Source organism: Telmatherina bonti (assembly GCF_933228915.1).
Source record: "Telmatherina bonti genome assembly, chromosome: 23".
NCBI lineage: Eukaryota > Metazoa > Chordata > Actinopteri > Atheriniformes > Telmatherinidae > Telmatherina > Telmatherina bonti.
In genome coordinates this window covers 9909246-9927076 of record NC_136632.1, presented here as the reverse complement: position 1 = coordinate 9927076, position 17831 = coordinate 9909246, and the positions used below count along the sequence as shown (strand labels likewise).

Here is a 17831-nt window from a genome sequence, read left to right as displayed (position 1 = left end):
ATTGAACTGATTTAAAAAAAAAAAAAAAAGGCATAAAACATCAAATCACAGTGATCTGCTAATTAAAAATACAGGTTTATGTCATGTTTTAGTGCTTTAAAAAAAAAAAAATCAAACCTTTTCTTTTAACAAGATTAAAATTCCGCAAGAGCGAGTATGTTAAAAAAAATAAATAAATAAAAAAAAAATACAGCAATCATGAAACTTTATTTTAACAACTTAGTTTACGTTATAACTAGTGCAACTTGTAAATATCTACAAATTATTTCAGACAAACATTTTTCAGGTGTGTAGCACCTTGTGTTGACTCATCTTATCAGAAAATACTTAACTGGAATCTATTTTTAAAAACATAAAGTGATCCCACCGCATTATAAATGTATTATATTTAAACATAATCACAACCTTAATGGAAAAAATGGACTTAAAATGACTTAAATTTAAATCTGCTGTTAATGTCTTCGTGATTTTTTTGTCAAATTCATCCCACAGGCCAGATTTTACCTTCTGGTGGGTTGGTTCTGGCCCCCAGGCTGTATGTTAATACCAGTGGGTCTCAACCTGGGGTCCCTGTGTCCCCAAGGGGATCCCTTAAGGAGAACAGGGCTCCCCCCAAGGCTTTGACTGCTCAAAACCAGTGTGATTTAAATAAGGCCATGCCCACATACAGATGAGTTAGTCACATTTGCTTCAGCTTTCATGATCACTTTGTTTCATTCTTATTTCATTATTGAGGTGTCTGAGAAAATGCAACTGAATTGTCTATTTTGAAAAAGAAACACCACTAAATAAGGTTACTTTGGTAATTACCTTAACTTGGGTTCGATCAAAAGAAAGGAGTCAGCCAGAACGGATCAGCTATGGTGAGAAGCAGCGAATACGAGCAGAAAACCAAGCACGGTTTCAACATGGGGAGGGCGGGGGGATCCGCAGCGTTTTGGTAGATGCTTGAAGGGTAACCACAGGGAAAATAGGTTGGGAACCACTGCTCTAGACATTCGTTTTCCCTCCTCCTTCACATTTCCAGCAGGGAGGGCAAATTTCAAGCAGAAAGTCTCCTGCTGCGACGGGCCTGTGTGAACAGCAACTGCGGAAAAAGTCTGAACCAAATTGCCTGAACTTCTACCTGAAAATCTCTGGTGATCATATGTGGAAACAGAAAACAGGTCTTCTCTGATGTCTTTCCTCCTTGGTGCTATGATTACACACACCTGAGAGATCCAAATCAAACTCGCAAAAAACTGTTTATAGAAGTGCTCACAATGAAACCAATTGTTCTTAATGAGAGCATCTAGCTGCTACTTACTACCTAAAGAAGAATAAATAGTATAAAAGCGTAAAGATTCTACAATTTGGCTCAGTTGACGGTGCAAATCGTTGCATTCTCTGGTTCTCATGAGGTAGTATTTGCATTCACTTCTTTTTAACATGACCATGTCTGCATGCTTTCTTTTCGATGTTCTACCTATAAAAATAAACTCTCAAAGCACATTGGAGAGACCTGACAAAAAATAAAGACAACATTAAACAGGTGGATTTAAAATATGTGCAAGCTTTAGGCAATGCAACAAAATTTATACATACAGGCAATAATCCTCTCCAAGGTTTAGAAGTCTACTTACTTTCACTAAAGACTGTTAATTGATTCAGTGTTACCCCTTGGTTGAACCGAACGTGAAAGTGCCACGCCTTCACAGCCAACCGGAGCAACAATAGTCAACAGGACTGGTTCTACCAGGCTTCTGAAGCGTCCCAGAAGCACCACCGCTTTCCGCTTCTCTAAAATACATGTTAGTTGTGATTTTGCCACTTGGAAACCACGTCAATCTAGAGCAGAGCTGATCGTTCAGGCAGGTAAAACCAAAGCGGATCTGGTAGATCTTTGGATGCATTTCACTCTGAAACATCAACATTTCTTTATTACTGGCAGCACCATGCAGATACGTGTGAGACGGTTTCACTTAATAAGACACTGTGGAAAACACATTTATCTTGGAGGAGGAAAGCTGTGCCGTTTCGTAACATTGTTTCGGCACCACACATCCCTATTATAAAGAAATAAAGAGCAGCACGTGAGACGCTGTGAAAGTGTGCCTGCTAATTCAGTCGCCGGTTTATTGTTCACTTCAAAGCCTTCTTAGAAAGCATTTTAAGAAGGCCTACACCAAATATTGCACTCTGACACAATCCTCATGTGAACCGTAACACAGACTCTGAAACTCTGCTGGTGAAATAAGGTGCCAGGCAGAAAGTTGGTGCACCCGCTTCACAGTGCTTTCACAATGCTTACGTATTCAGTGGATTCACAGGGTTAGTCACTTAGCCTGACTTAACTGTTCTAATGGCTGGTATCAATTCTGTACATGCTACGTTGTACATTTCAAACCTCAACCTTGGAAGCTTGTCTATTGTAAAATAACATGGTAACACTGGTTTGCTGTATGCTTGCTACACGCTTTTAAATCATGCTAGGTGAAAATAATATTGCGAGGTGTCATGATCAATAGAGCACAAATCCAATCTCATCACATTAACTAACTGCACCTCATCCATAACCTTGGTCACTTTTGGCCCCCCCTACAGCCAGCATAATCTCAGACCTGATCACGCTAGTTACAAGTAGCATCGCAATCAGTTCTTCCTCACACCATCCAAGTAAGCGGTGCAGCACGGTGGGTCAGAGCTGCTCACCAGGGCTCATATATCACAGTCGTGTGCGACAGAAGCCTATGACAAACTAATACCGAAGCTGGGAGCCTCCAATCCTGTGCGATCCGCCTGGCAGGGAGGAGGTCAAAGATCAGCACGCTGTGACCGTGCTGTGGTGTTAATTAGCACGAAGGAGGTGTAGGTGGCATGTGGAGGGTTAGAGATGGATGGAGGGAGGGAAGGGAAGTTCATAGGGTTGAGAGGATGAAAGGGAGGGTAGAGATGAGTCAACATGTGAATGGAATATGGATGACAAGATAGTTGGAGGTAGAATGGGTTTCCTCTGACAGTTGTTGGAATATTTCACACTAGAAGATCAGAAAAGAAGGTTTCTTTCTTGATGCTGTCACAAAATAACACACATGAGCTCACACACTCAAAACTGTTTCAGACACACATCTCTGTTATAAAGCTGGGCTTAGACTGTAACTTCCCATAAAACCACAGCAACTTTTATCATCAAAAAGGCATCACTGGAAGATCAATTCTAAGTGATGGTATAAAATGATATTACCTGACCTTACTGGCAGTAATTGTTTAATCCTTAGCATCACTAATAAGACATATGTCTTGGTAGCAGAGGCAGTAAAACTCCATTGGCAGCCATTTACTTTGGCTGGTTAATAAGCATCATGGGGATTTACCGAGCACCAGTAACACTTAAGTTATGGCTAGCTATTAGCCTCCATGGGAGATGTTGGGGTTATGGGCGATATAATCATGTCAGATATGGTGCAGCCAGTTAATAGGCTTAACTTGGACTGATTACATCAATGAACAAGCACCTTTCCACGAACAGACAGCTTGCATGTTATTTGAAACTCCAATGAACACTTTTTTGTTGAGTCATAGCAACTCCTTCAGGTGCAGAGAGACACAAAAGAACAAAAATTTGATACTGGATTTGTCTTTTGAACACTATAACCACTTTCATGATGACTCACGAGTATGAATTCAATCTTGACAGACCACAGAAAAATGACTGATTTCAACAGAGACATCCAGGTATCCAAACATGATTATATATGGAGCCTTGGGTACCTCCATACCGATGGGCCTTCTCGCTTTTCAATTTGGTTGGGAGTTAAATTAGATGTAAATCATCCTTCAGACCACAGTTGGTGCATCACAACCCAAGGCTAATCTCACAAAAGGACATGGTCTTGGTCCAGCTCAAACTGAAACACAAATAGTTCCTGATGTAGAATCATTGTAAAGATGATTGAGACTTTTGGAGGAAATGTTGGGAGTCATTCAAGCATCATATAAGACAAACAGAGAACAGGACAAAACAGAATAATTTCATCGAGCTAGCTCCTCATTTTGACAGTTTTTTGTCATAATCATGTATTATAATCTTATTTCTATTTTGTACTTTTATGTAAAAATGAGTGCTAATTGCAGTCATGCATAACAATGGTTGCTCTGGTGCAGTTATACATACGGCATACATTTCTGGCAGCAGATAATAGCTTGTTTATACACTGCTTTGGTTTCCAAGTGCCATTCCCCTGAAGCTGTATTAGGAACTGCGTCTGCTCTAACCCTGATGCTGTCCTTGTGCGAGCTGGCAATGCTTTTCGTCTCACTTATAAAAGAATATTTCTTTGTACCCCTGCTGGTTCATTAACTCTAAACTTTAGGAGCTGATCAATACATTTACTCTTCGTTCAGTCAATTTTCTTCTGTTTACAGTTACTGTTATGCTTAAATAGGTGTGGGGGGTATACTGTAATGTTTCCATGTGCAAATGATTAATTAGGATAGTGTCTAACCATTTATGATTGAAGATGAGAGTGTAAATCAAGTTTCTGTACATACAGATAATTCATGGTGATTCAAATTCGTAAAAGAGACGTGTGTCCATAAATCTGTGCCTCAGGCAAAAAGAACACATTGGCACATTTTTGCCTTTGTGTAAGACCACTGACCACTGTTTAAACCTCCTATATAACATTATCATATCGTATGAAATTGTGCCAGATTATTATAATCTTCCCATTATTACCTGTCACTTCTTTCAACTCCTGCACTTTTCATTTTTATAAACCCGTCTTTTTATTTGAAGTCTGTGAACAGGAAACAGGATCTGTTCAAACTAAGAAAGAACTTCTTTATTAATATATTGAGTTCAGATCAAGGGTAAAGCAATGCAGCAGTGGGCTTAGGACAGATCGCCTGCCTCATCCAAGGGATGACTTGAAAAGCAGCTGACTGCAATTGGCATTGAATTGTGGGTAACATGGGTAACATGGCGATCGCGTTAAGAGTCCTCTGCCTCGTCTAATTGATGACTCAGAGTTACATCTGGTTCTTGCTTATTTGTCTCTGTGTACTGGGAGAGTTCTAGCTGAAGGACAGACTGAGACAGATAAGTTCTACTGAAAATGTTAAAACATTCATAGAGTGAAAACAGTTCAGAACATAACCAACCACAACTTTGATTTAATGGGGCTACTAACATTAATTCCCTTTTTAAAAGGTGGATGAATTCAATGTAAAATTCTTTACATACAATTTCAACTAAACCCTGATTTGTTCATAAGAACACAGTCTTTTATGGCTTCTGAAATCTAAACTGACTTGTGTGGGTAAACCAGAAATGCACACCTACACTACAAGTTGCAGAAAAAATGACTCATATTGGGATCTTTTAGCACAGTGAGTAATGACAGGACGGGTCAAAGGGCTGGTCTGCCCAGGACAGGGACCAAAGGCCAAGAAGTGTAGGTGGTGAATGTGGGCGTCTCAATGTTTGTTCATGTATCGTAACTGCTGACTGTTTAACGGCACATTAAGATGAAGTGTCCTTGGAGGCAGTAGTTCATTGATAGCAGTTGACTGAGGATTTGATCTTACTCAGCTGGCTTTAATGAGGCTGAGACAGGGGAGACAGGGGTGGCAGCCCACTCAACCATTTGCATTTTTTTTTTTTTTTTTGCAATTCTTGCAAATCTGTAGGTGTTCGAAAAGCATACTAGTTGAGTGTAAGCAAATCTTCTGAATTAACATTTATGATAACCAGGACCAAGACCCATTGAGGCAAATTCAAAAGTTTGGTTTAAGATGAGGAAAATCTATTAAAAGTTTAAATAAATGGGAGTTGAGGCTGAAACCCTGATAGAAGGATGAAAAATAACTCTTCTTTCTACTCCCAGACATCTGAGGCCCACAGCCTTTGTTGAAGACACCATAGCCACCACTTTACTGCGGGCTTCTCCGAAAAGGGACAGCAACAACATCTGCTAGCTCACAGATTGATTAATTGGCTTATCACGCCTGTGGTGTAAACTGACTGATTGATCATTTTGAGGTTGGAGTTGCCTTTATCTAGAGCCCTGGGGAGCAAACCTCTGGAGGTCTTCAGTCATCTGTCATGTCAAACACAGTGAAAGATGAAGGAGCGATGAGGAGCTGTGGGGTTCATTACCAAGACATGGGTCTATGAATGGAAAAAGTCTCAAGCAAGAAAAGAGCAGGGGGCACACCTAGGAAACAATGGGGCATATGGACAAAGTAACTAAAGGGGGCACAAGGGGAAAGATATATCTATGACTTCAACAGATATAAAATAAGCAAGATGGAAAGTCAAACAAAACTGCATTGCGGCAATTACACTACCGGTCAAAAGTTTGGAAACACTTTCCCTTTGAATCAGTGTCTCTCACCTTTTGGCAGCTATTATAAGTCTGCATGTAGATTAGAAGAAAACACAGCAACTGAGAGCTAGCGACATGACAGAACAGGCAACAACTGATGAACTTGAAAGACAGATCAAATACGAAACTAAATGGAAACAGAATAACAAAGAAAAGAGCAACAAAATCATTAGATAAAAGAAAAGAGAATTAGATTATTAGAGACGAAGGCTGCAGTTTCTATTTGTCTTTGTTTTTGGAAATGCAACCTCAAGTCATTTACAATTCCTGACCATATTTCAGTTGACAGCGAGCGGTCAGAGTGAAGCCGCAGAGAGCGGAAAGGTGGCAAGAGAAAGCAAGTGTGGAGAATGCTAGTATGTATCCAAGCAGAAACATAACCCGATAGCAGAAAATTCTTCTACGTGATGGCAGAGGACACACGGAATGACCTTAGAATGGAAACAGGCATACAGCCTTTGGACAACAGATGTCCCCTGGGAACCAAGTTAATCAGAGAGTGAGAGTTGGTGGAGGAAAGACAAGAGGTGGAACAATCTGTGGCAAAAGGAAGGCAAGACAAAGCCATGCATGGGGAAAGTGACAGCCTCAGGATGTGTTGCTGACATTGGACCTCATGGACAACCCAGGTGGCTTGTGCACTGCTCGTCCATGTGCCTGCGGCGTGCAAATTCTTACTCGAATCAGTGTTCATGTTTGAGACTGTAAGTGGCTGAAAGCTTTCATGATTATAACTGGGCATACCATACATTATGTGTGTCCATGCTGGGTGTTAATGCATATTCATTCCCCCTCAGCAGCAGGTGGACCTTACAAGCTGGATAAAACTGGGAGGGGTCCACAATCAAGCCCCTACTTCAGCTTGTCAGCACAAACACGGTCACCTCTAATCTACTAACCTCTTTATGCCAACATGTCTCAGTGTTAGACTTCCCACATCCATACGTTTGCAAGGGTTGAAGTGACATCAGCTTAGTCACAAGAGGTTGTATGGAAGGCGGCACACAGACGCCGATATACTGCAAAATTTGTTTCGTCTTCTATATAACAAGGACACCATCTGTGAATGTGACCAAAAACCAAAATGCAGGCTGAATTTAAAAAGCCCAAATACCTTGTTTGTTGAAATAACATACTGTTTGCTCACTTATCAATATGTAATAAATAGTTTTCACCTTCCCAAATACTTCTGCAACCTGGTAAAGTATCTGAATTTTGACATTTGGTCAAATTTTATTCTTTTTATTTTGATTTAAGTATAGTTTTGACTTGGACTGTCTCCTAATTGACTTTGTTTTGAAAACTGGTTTGTGAATCAATATGTCTCTCTCAATTGCCTGCACTTTTCATGTTCCCCTATTTATTCTCCTGTCTTCTATCCCCTCTCTGTTCTCCCCATGCTTCTAAGCTCATCCAGATTTTGCTACTGCTCTCTGCCTTCTCGTCTCCCGCCTGATTTGTTCCCTCTATATGTTTAAGTTCTTTCCGACGTTCAATCAAAATTACTCCCCCAAGCCATTAGCTGTGCAGACTATTCACTTCCATAGAACCTCATTAATACTACTCTTCTGTCAGAGCTGAGAAGAAAAAACACTGAAGAAGACAAAGAGCATGGAAGGGACATGCTTAAGAGAAAATATCATCATAGGACACCTAGAAGACATCCGCTGGACTGATCACCACACTTTCCTGAAATGCAAACTCAACAATGATCCTGGATTCTTGTCTTTTTTTTCTTCTTTTTCTTTTTTAAAACCTCTGCTCTCCAATATCTGACCATTTATCTAAGAATAAAGCAATGTGAAACAGAACAAGAAACAGAGGGAACCCTCTGCAAAACTCAAAGACATTTTAGAAAGCAGGGACCGTTACTATGTCCTGTAGTTATAGATCAATATACATCATGAATGTGCAGTGTGCACAAAGAAAAGGGAACTTTCAATGCCATCAGATTTTCTGGTATTGATCGTTCCGTATTGGAGGTATGAAAATAAGGAAAATCAATTATTTGCTTATAATAAAACAAAAAAACCACATATCAAGATGAGCACATATAAAAATGCAAACACCACAGAGTGAAGTTAAGGCCCTAAACTGACCACCAGACCTGTCAGAAATAGGCTGTCCTGACACCAGTAACCATCCATCAAGAGAAGCACTGCCATTCTGCAGTCCTGCTGCTGGAAGCTTGTAGTGCCAATTACCTAACAGGGAGAGCGCCAGGCGAAGATTGCAATCCACAGGCGCTGCCAATTAGAGCCTAACCTTACATCTAACCTCAATACTGGCATGGTATTTGGGCATCTCGCAGAGGTGCGGTACTGCTGCCCCTGTGTGAGGAATGGTTGAACGGACATACTCAAAGACGAGGGAAGAGTAGAGAATATAAAAAGGACAGAGCTTCAATGAGAAGTATGCAAATTCCACTTTCAATATGGGAAACTGAATGTTCTCTTGCTTCTTTAACCGGGATAAATGGCACGTCCATGACTTATTTGCCAAGAGGAAAGACCAAGTTCTCATTCTTTTGACAAAAATACAACTGTTCATTTTGCCTCGGTCCGTCTGGCTGACCTCTTTGTGTCAAGATCATGTTTATGGTTTGTTTTGGTCAAATTTTTACTTTCATTAGCAGATGAAGTGGTAAATTGTGTTCACTGAGATCAGTTTTGATTTATACAATATTTTCTAGCACAAATTAGTTTTTTCATACCAATGACAACATAATGGCAAATCTATTCATAAATCCACTGGCAGGATCAAAACCTCTAACATTTGGAAAGCTTAATGGCAACTCTTGTGAAATCATGTCTTCCAGGTTTGATTCTTTACAGCTAATCGGACTGAAGTCATGAAAAGGAGGGAGTAAGCTAAACAGAAGAAAAATCTATGTCAATCAATGTATCACCACTTCTTTTTTCCCCTCATTCAAACAACACAACAGAACTTTCCTAACCCTCAATCTTCTTTATATTCTGTAATACAGTGTGAAAATAATTATATATTTGTAAGAAAGTTTTTTTATTTGCATTTATTTTAATACCACCAACAGGTACCAATTCTAAACCCAGCAAGTCTCTATGATTACTGAAAAATTTAACTGCCCATTATCAGCCAGTTCCAGTGGTCTGTAACTAAAAGACTAACGGTGCACTGCTTAAGTACACAAGACTCTCCAGAAAAATAAAATAAGCAGGACATTTGCTGGAGACTGGAGCTTTACGAGGGGTGGGATGGAGGTGACCACCGGGGTGAAAAGAGCAGGTGGGGGGTGCTTTGCACCATTAAAATGTTAAGCTTCACCAAAAGTCATTTTTGAGGCAGTCAAGCATCAAATAGAACGCAGTTTAAGTAGAGCAGGTACTGCTTTTCTCCAAGCTCCATCAGGATGGTCAGGGTGTTTGTGTGTGAGCTTGTGTAAGAGTGTATGTGTGTCTGGTTGAGAGTAGGAAGCAAACAAATATGCTTGGTATGCTGCATTATCCCTTGCTGTGAAACCAGAGGTGGTGGAAAAAAAACCATGAAAATTGGCATTGTGGTGGGTAAGTGTGTGTGTGTGTGTATGTTTTTCCTTGATGATGGGGACACAAAACTGACTGTGCATCAACTTACGAGAATTTCTTGTGAACATGGAGACAGTTAATTTGTCCAGATGAGTAGATCATGACTTAGGATATGGGTATGCTTGGAGTTAAGCCTAACCATAGGTTACGGCCAGGTTCTTCAACCCTGTTCCTTAAAGGTACAGTGTGTAGCTCATTTGGCTTTTTATTTGCAGAAATCTGGTATTACTTTCATAATTACATATTTAACTGAAGTCAAATCACAACTGCATCCAAATGAAAGTGTGCTCGTACCTTAGAATGAGGTATTTCTCAACACAAAGGTGGCTGTGCACCCAACGGAAGTCTGCCATTATTGAATAGGGTAGATAAAGGGGGACAAACTTAGCTTTACGCATTTTAGCAATGAATCCCCATGTGTTGCCTGGTGAGAGGTAAAACAAGCAAAGAAAACTTGCCGTTTTCCATTGAAATGGGAAAATGTCTCTAATTTTGCCCTGCGAGGGAGGAAAAAATAGGAAAGAAAGAAAAACAATAATAATCAGGGGGAAAAAAAAAAAAAGGTGCATCTACATGGGTGAAGCATTTACCAGATGGAGATAATTCATGGGGGAAAGGGACTTCAAAACTTGGAGGAGGTTGCAGCTTTCTGCTGGACAGGTAAGCCAATTCAATATAACTATCAAGTTTAATTTGGTGTTGTCCCAGAAATGAGGCAGGTAGTCCAGAAACTACTTTATCCTCCCGTTTGAGTCAGATAATTTACATGTTACTTGCTATATAAAACTGCAGAGATGCTAATTTGATAGTTAGCCTTCAGTGGAAAAGCTCTGCTGCAACAATTTTCAGTTGATTACTTTACTCCTCAGAAGCAACAGCAGGCCACTGTGTGCTTCATACGGCCGTATATTCAGAGATGTTTTTCTTCACATTTCAGAACTTATTTCAGCTGATTAGTCAAGTAGGGTGGTGGTTGATGTCCTCCATCTAAACATGATTTTACACAATGACATTAGCCACGAGTAGCTTGGTGCGAAATAGATGGTGGGTATGCTTGTAACTTCTCGGCATTAATAACTAAACAGAATTATATCTCGTTCCTCATCACCTGACAGGAGACTTCAAACTGTGCAAGATGTTGACATTTTCACATTTGTGACTCTGCACAGTTTCCGTTGCGGTAATAACACAATTAAACAGTGAGGCACCAGAGAGCACTACTCAGTTGTTTGCATTCAAATAACCGAGTAGTACCCTCTAACAAAACATAGTGGAAACACTGACCCACACTCTGGGTACTCTACACAATGAGATGCTGAAGACATTTTCTATAGGCGTGTAATATTTTTACAACCACCAAATCAAGCCTCGGGCATGATCGACCTAGCATTGTGCTTAATCTATTTTTTTTTTTAAAAAGTCAATCAATAGGACCCCTCTCCAATGTGTCTTAAAACTAAAACTGGATCTTAATTTGCAACCTTCCAGTTTTGAATGTTGCAGGAGTAGTTTAGAGCTACTGTCATTGCTGGAAATGTTTGTCCAAATTAGGGACTTTTTAATAAAAAAAAAAAAAAAAAAAAGACAAAACACAAAAAAAGAAAAAAAACAGAGCACATCATAAAACTTTGGTTTTTGTAAATCCTAATCATCCTCTTCTACTAACTACTTATAATTATGAGCAGGTTACATGTCTCCAGACTGTTTCTTGGCAGTCAACCTCAGCTCATTAACAAATATTAATGTAATAAAAGGTAGCTCTCCTGACAATATCCTCATTGAGACCTCTTAGATACTCTAAAGTGGATACGCTCCTGCAATACATTGTTCATGAGGGTTATAATGACTGACTTTTATATAATTTATCATCATCAATTGTGGAGAAAATAGTTTGTTATCCTGATTTGTTACATTGTTAAACCCTAAAACATTTACAACTACAAGTGTAGGCTACATAAAGGAAAAAACTGTTTAATCCAATACAATGCCTCAATTACATGTTTCTGTACAGTAAAGTGTGTGTAGCTGCTCTTAATGTCAGCTTTCACATTAACATAAGAAATGCAAAGTAAATGTACAATTTAAGTATTTTGAACCAGTTACAAAACCATTACTCCAGCCAAAGCCCTGTTTGTTGTGTGAAAAGATGGATGATTCTGAGTTTGATTGAAAAGTCTGCCTGAGGGTTTGAGCCTGTGTCTGGGTGCGACGCTCTGGCCAGTGATTGATTGACCATTGGATCGGCATGGCTCTACGGGGGAGCAGAATTGTTGAAAATTAAAACAGGGAACAGCAGGGGTCTATGATTTCATTAAAACACAGATGTGTGGACTGGCAGATGGATATAGCCTCCCATTACTGGTCATGCACCCCAAGTTGTGCATGATTATCTCAGTAAAAACACCTGAACTGTGAGCGACTCAAGACAGGAACTCAGCTTTACTGTGTTAACGTTTTTTCTGCTTTGTCTTCACCATTAAAACTGCATATTCATAATTGCTGTTGCCTTTGTAATTAAGTAGTAATTGGTCTTTTATTGAAATGATGGTTAATGAATGATTCACTGTTCAACATCTTGCTGTCAACTTGATAAGAAAATGAGAAGATGCAGTCTTTGCTAGACTGGTTCATTAAGTTGATGCATTGTGACTATTATGCATCCTACTATCAGCTGTAAAACTTAAATTAAAACTAAGCCCCTCTCATTCAACAACATATATTCTATAACAAATATGAAGAAAACACCAAACGGTGAAGCTGCCCTAGTATGTAAGTCCATGCAGAAACAACACATATGCAGCTGTGCTTCAAACTAACATCTACTCCATGTTTATTCCTGCGTTCCCATTTTCGTTACTGTGGCTCCTTCTGAGTGGCAGAACATATGTGACTGCTGACGCTGAACATGTTCCACTCAGACAACAGAACCCAAGAAATCCACCGCTGCTGACGATGACAACAAACACCGCTGCCTACGCTGGTGTGAAGTTTCAATTACCGGTAGACTTGCTGGTTGGCTGCTGCCAGTCAGCCTGACAGGGAAGGGAATGACTGGGAAAGAAGCATTCCCACCGGGGTGGTGCACACCATCCTGCACTTGTGATTTATCATAGCAGTCATCTATTATATCATGGCCTTTCGTGCAGTCATGTAGCGATTAGGATTACCTTTCTTAGATGCAAACTGTGCAAAAAAAAAAGGATCTAGTAGGTATGCAATCCTTACATTTAAAAGATTTATGTAGCATCTTAATTATTTATTATTTTTCTTTACCTTTAGTAAAAGGTTGCAGGGAAGCTGGACCTATCCCAGCAATCATCAGGCACTAGGCGAGGTAGACCCTGGACAGGTAACCAGTCCATCACAGGTGTAGCACCTTAGTACTGCCAAAACTGGTACAACAGGACAATAGTCAAGTGTTTCATTCATTATTTACTGCAGAACCTGTGTTAAATGTAAGGATAGTGAATGAAATGCAGGTAGGTCAAACCAGCATTTGATAAAGAGAAAAACAAGTGCAAAACTAACATAGCATCTGCAGACTGAACACAACAGTCAGCAAACTCATGAGATCTAAAAAATGTATCAGTAAAAAGGTATTGACTAAGGTCAGCTATCTTATTTCTGCACTGTGTAAACTGCCGTGGACTGAAGACCAACCTATGAGTGGCTTGTCTTTAAAAAAAGATGTGGCTTCTCTGTGCACAGTGATCAGGCTTTATCTGCCTCTAATGTGTGATGAAGAGGATTTTATGACCGACATAATCAAACAAGTCAATGAAAAGAGTAGTATGAAACTGTCATGTAACAACATCAGTAACTAAATCTATACTGCTGTTGCTGATCTTGATTTATAAATCTCACCCACTGAGTTATTTTCCCTTTGAGTAATCTCACATATCAATAAGATCTTAACAAGAAAGTCAGGTAAGGATGGGAGCCAAGTTATTACTCTTATGATACAGGTCAAACCCTGCCTCACTAAACAAATCGGAATAAATAAATAACCTACTAAAGGAAAAAAAAAAACATTTAATCAAGTTTCTGTTATTTGGATTTGATTGGTAAAATATGAATAAGTAGGAAAATACACAAAAATCCCAATTCTCTAAACCAAAAGCAAAAGGTAATTTTTGTTTTACTTGGCACATGACTCACAAGACAATAACTGGAATTGGAGTACAATGAGAATCAGAATTTGACCCAGAATAACCAGAATCTCGATCAATAGAACTTAAATGATAACCGGCCTTAGTCTAACCCAACGTCTTGGGGCCAATCTCGACAATGGATGTCACTGTAATTGGCACTGCAATGGTCGTGAAGGTTATAGCCATTATAGGTGACAGTGGGAAGGCATAACTGCCCACAGTCTCTCTTTCATTGTGAGTGAAGAAGGACGGGATGGGGGGGGGGGGGTATGGAGGTCCTACCACTCACCGTGACCTGTATCTTAATGAAGGGGGACAAATCAATACCCTACTGGAGGAATACAAGCACAGCTGCCAGAGATGAAGAGTTTATCCTCTCTGTGGTAATGGACACGTGAGCAGAGATAATTTATTTGCATAACATCCAGGCTCTGACTTCATTTGTTGTTTTTGTTAAGTTGTTTTTCCCGAATAAAACTTATCAAAACCATTTCCTTGTTTCTGTCATTTTCAAAGCAGAACGACAGGCTATTCCGAGTCAAGACGAACCCGTCACCCAGTTTGGTTTTGGTCATTTAAAGGTTAATTGTCTGGTCCATTGGCTCTCCACTGAAACCAAATTATTTCAGAGTTATTATTTATCTACTCATCTAATTAACCTTAAAAATAACAGAAAAGTTGAGAAGGCTGAAAAGAAAAGAAAAAAAAAGAAAAAAAAAAAAAAAAGGCTACACAAATCACCCCTTAAAGCTTTGTTAGCCACCAGATTATGTGCTCAGTACAGCAAGCCATAACCTCTCCCTGGAGCTCTTAGTCGATCACTTTATTGACTTTGTCCAGCAATCAGAACCAGATTCACCTTCCCATTACCGATGCTTATGTGAGTTTCAGCAATGTGAATTTAATTTGCTAGGTGACCTGTGCAGAGGTGGTTAGCACTCTATGACGAGAGCAAAAAACCTGCATAAACGCGGTCTGTTTAAATTTTAAGCTTGATAAGCAAGCACTTGCTTTTTCTGCTCTTTTCCTTCCATTTGAGGAAAAAGAAATTAATTCTGACAACAAAAAAAGAGAGAGAGAAAGACAGAGAAACAGGCAGGAGATGGAGACGCACGCACATGAAAGACAAACATATTTCATGCTGTTTCAAAGAGGAGTTCACTGCGGGTAGCAGACAGTCTCGGAGTTTGACAAACACAAAGTAAAATGACAATGGGTGGGATACGTCTTGGGTGAGAGGCTGCCTTAGGAAGAAAAAAAAAAAAAAAACGAAAAAGTCCATTTCCTGTTGAAAAGAACATTGGCTGAGTGGAAGCGTCTGACTTGACAATTACATGAGTGGTACAAACGGGGCTGTGCTTCCACTGATAACCCGACGGATTCTAATAAAACTTGAGCCCTCCAAAGAACGCTCAAATGGAAGAAATTATCACACAGACTCACATTGTGTGTGCGCGTCTTTAAGAAGAAGAAGAAAAAAAAAAAAAACCTCTGACGATGATTCTTCAGCTGCTGTAAAGAGTGAAAGACAAACTGGAGGGTGTGTGAACTAGATTTGGGTATAAACATGGAAAAAAAGACAATAATGTGACTTAATGTTTTCTTTATATAACTGCAAAGGCTGCTGATAGTCTAAAGTTTAGTTTCAGGGCTGCAAGTATTTTTTAAAGTTTATAAGAGGAACGCTCTCTTTCAATCAGATAGTAAATAAGTTAGGAGGATGAAGGAAATGATATGAAAACTGATTTAATGTGAACTGATTCAAGTAAGACTCCTTAGACCCAGCGAGGCTTACTTCTTACTTTTAGATGCACCCAAGCAGCATCCTCCGGCAGTTAAAAGTGAAGCCTATGTGCATAAAACTGCAGTTCCCCCCTCATCCACTAGGGGCTGGCTGCAAAAAATAGCAAATCCCCATAGACCCCCCTGTTAAAAAGGCCAACTTCACAGCATCATGTTTACAGCCTGGTCCAAAAATCCATTTTAGGTTTAATATGTCAGGTTTACCTTCATGACAACTGTGGGGGGAGTAAATTTTTTTCTAACTCCCTCATTTAAAAGTAATTTAATCTCAAAATTCGGCATATTTAGGGGCGTGTCTTTTTGATTGACAGGTACCCGATCTCCTGCTTCAAATAAGAAGAACGTAGAATAACTGCGGTTTTTAGCCGGGTAACAACGTGACTTAGCTTTAGCCCGCTTACCTCCGTTGGCTGGTTAGCTCCTGATTAGCTCGGTTAGGTCTTAAAATCAAACAGCTCGGAGTTTGCTCAATGTCAATCATCTACCCCCACGCTCACAGCCCACCTCTCGGCTCCACCTCTTTGCCCATATTTCTATTTTCCAGGTAAGACGACACGCATGCCCCTGCCAAGATGGCGATGGTAGGAAACGCCCACTGAGCCTCAATTCAGCTCTTCTGAAACCTATGGGTGACGTCACGGAGGCTCCATCCATTTTTTAATATAAAGTCTATGTATGAAACCCTTGTCCAACACATCTAAATGGAACAAATGTCTCACTGCCAGGCATCTGCAGAGCTGAATGACATGCAGAAGAGAAAATTCAACTTTTGATACATTTTACAGATCTCAAGGTCCAGACTGTCTTGGACCATTCCACTTTCTGTCCTAAATTCCCTCATTTTCGTCATCACCTTCTCAACATTAAGTTATAAAATAAAACAGTGAAACATTTTTATTCACAGATGCCAAGGCAAAAAAAAGAAACATAGGTCTCCCCTCCCTCACTGTCGCTCTCTCTCATCATGTTTTTTTTTTTTTTTTGTTTCTTCAATCTGAAAGCGTTCCAAATGAAGGATTCCCAGTCCACTTGTCCTATGGCGAGGAATCGCGTCAACACTTCACTCCTGCTCCATCTCAACAAAATGATTCATTTTTCTATTACTGCGATGAGCGTGTGAAATGAGCTATATAATCAATAGCATCGGTTTGTAAGCAGCAGCCACACTCCGGGGAAAATGTGTTTTCTTTTGTAAACAATACACTGCTTGTGTGTGGTTGGAATGCTCATCTGACAATATTTACAAGGGCAATTTACAGGAAATAAAGACACAAGCGCCCCAAAATGAAAACATTTTTCATAACTGTGGCAGGATGAACAGGCGAGAATACTCAACTACAGTAAAAGGAACTTTTTACTGAGTACATGACAACTAAAATGAGCTGCAGAAGCCTTCTGAGTCTGAACCATGTAGATAGAGACATGATACATTAGTACAGTATAGGATAAACTACAGTGTTTGTGTGCAGCTCTAGCAGGGAAAGTCAAAGCATATCCGAGATATTTCTGTTTATGATGTCCGCATATGTACAGCTTTAAAATGCGTCGCCTTGTCGACAGATTCACCTCTGACCAGAGAGTGATTGAGCAGGAATATGCAATGAAACTATGAAATGGAACCTATCTTCAAGCAGAAAATGCTTCGCTCAGTGAGTCTGTGCTTGCAAGGTCGTAGATTTAAAAAAATAAATAGAAAAACATCTCTGTGCATTTGATAACGTGGAGCAAATTTCCACCTATCTCTCAGCTAAATGCCCGGGGTAAAAATAGAATCCTTGTTGAGAGAGTGTGTACAGCTGGCGGACCTAACAGCATTTTTCACAGACACATTCGCTCTACACAGTGAGATCAACAAGCAGATGCAGCACTGAGTTCAGTATCACGTCAACCTGCTCACCACTGGCTGGGGTACCAAACTGTTTGCCTCTAAACTTATTTTTAGAGGA

At 39.9% G+C, this 17831-nt stretch overlaps 1 protein-coding gene across 2 annotated transcripts in view; it reads right to left on the bottom strand.

The window, feature by feature from the left end:
- The window catches only part of chchd3a (coiled-coil-helix-coiled-coil-helix domain containing 3a), an 89133-nt gene that overhangs the window by 46244 nt on the left and 25058 nt on the right, over positions 1 to 17831 (bottom strand). The window lies entirely within an intron of this gene.